Raw genomic sequence first — 2459 nt, forward strand, 5'->3', positions numbered from 1 at the left:
CAGGTCTAATCACCTGGGATTCGAACCCACGGTGGGAATAAGGGAGGAGATATGGGGAGGGGGAGGGGAAGGATGTTTCCTGGAACCAATTCTCACATAAACCCGGACACTCACACACACACCCTCACCCGAACACTCACAGGGGCACTCACACTCACACACACCCATAGACTGTGATAAGGGAGACCATCTGAAGGGACACAGATGGCCTCGTGGACCCACAGGCATAACCGGACACACACGCAACCGGACTCTCACACACTCACACTGACACTCACCGGGATAAGCACACACACAGACAGACATCCATAGACACAAACTGTGATAAGGGAGACCATCTGAGGGGACACAGATGGCCTCCTGGACCCACAGGTATATATCAATATTTAAATATACATATATATTTATATATATAACATTTTTAAAAAATAAATAAATAAAATAAAAAATATTATATATATATATATATATATATATATATATATATATATATATATATATATATATATATATATAAAATACTAACTATATATGTCGTACCTAGTAGCCAGAATGCACTTCTCAGCCTACTATGCAAGGCCCGTTTTGCCTAATAAGCCAAGTTTTCCTGAATTATTATATTTTCTCAAATTTTTTTCTTATGAAATGATAAAACTGTTCATTTCATTATGTATGAGTTAAGTTCTTTTCATTTGAGTTAAAACTAATGTAGATATATAACCGAACCTAACCAACCCTAAAATGGTTAACATAAATTGATTGGAATATGTATGTGGACGCTCAGTTAGTGTTACTGTAATTTATATGGTTAACGTTTGAATGACATAGTTTCCCCTCATTGTCACATTTTGTGTTACTATTTCGCTGTTCATTCTCACTCTCTCTGAATCCCGTGGACTAATTGTGCTCACGAGTGTTTGTTTAAGGTACGGTAACCATAGGCTTTTCACACAATAATTTGCAACTATTTGCGAAGAAACATTTCTAAAGATTATCTAAGTTTCTAATAAATATTCTTTTCCTAACATACAAGTCAATCACACAGTACCTAACTTCAGTCAGAAACACTTTTCTTACTATATCTCGCAACGTCTTTTGCTTATATATCCTATCTTAAAAAATAACAATTTTAATTCATAACTGGCAACCCCCCTCCCCTCCAGAGCTTTCAAGGCCACCAAACGTCATTCCTTTCCCTTAACCTCTACCAAATTATCTTTTGCACCAATACACAAACTAGGGGGCTTTATTGCTGAGTGGACGTCGCTCCCGACTCGTAATCCTAGCTCATTGGATCCCCCGGTGATGGCACAAACGGAAATCAGCAGAGTTTCTATCATTCTGATGCCCTCTGTTACATAGCAGTAAATATGTAAATGGGCGTTAGACAGCTGTTGCGGGCTGCTTCCTGGGTGTGTGTGTGTGTGGAATTTTTTTTTATTAGTTAATAATTGATTGATTGATTGGCAGTTGAGAGGCGGGCCGAAAGAGCAGAGCTCAACCCTCGCAAGTACAACTAGGTGAATACAACTAGATAAATACTAACAAACCACGATCTCGTACAATCCAATACACACACAACCCGACCTCCCCCCCAACTCCCTAAATCACTCTACCTAAGTCATTAAAAAATTAAAACAAATCATTTAATACACCAAAAATACTAACTATAAATAAAGGAAACAAATTTGAGACATACAGCGACTCCAGCGTGGTCAAGTCGGAAGAGAACGTGTTCTCATCTGGATAGATTGCGATCGAGCCTGTCGGAACGGGTGTGTAACTGCAGGGCACAAATATTTGTGTGTCCCCTCCTGTAGCTGCCTCTGTTTCGACAGGTTTCCTGGATAGCTGGAATTGACCTGGCCCTTGGAAAGTGAGGAAGGGGTGAAATCCGTTGGGCCCACGGATGGATACCTTGGATCCATGGACTTAGGGCAGGTCTAATCACCTGGGATTCGAACCCACGGTGGGAATAAGGGAGGATATATGGGGAGGGGGAGGGGAAGGATGTTTCCTGGAACCAAACCTCACATAAACCCGGACACTCACACACACACCCTCACCCGAACACTCACAGGGGCACTCACACTCACACACACCCATAGACTGTGATAAGGGAGACCATCTGAAGGGACACAGATGGCCTCGTGGACCCACAGGCATAACCGGACACACACGCAACCGGACTCTCACACACTCACACTGACACTCACCGGGATAAGCACACACACAGACAGACATCCATAGACACAAACTGTGATAAGGGAGACCATCTGAGGGGACACAGATGGCCTCCTGGACCCACAGGTATATATCAATATTTAAATATACATATATATTTATATATATTACATTTTTAAAAAATAAATAAATAAAATAAAAAATATTATATATATATATATATATATATATATATATATATATATATATATATATATATATATATATATATATAT

The sequence above is a fragment of the Procambarus clarkii genome, chromosome 57 (genome assembly GCF_040958095.1).
Source record: "Procambarus clarkii isolate CNS0578487 chromosome 57, FALCON_Pclarkii_2.0, whole genome shotgun sequence".
NCBI classification, from domain to species: Eukaryota; Metazoa; Arthropoda; class Malacostraca; order Decapoda; family Cambaridae; genus Procambarus; species Procambarus clarkii.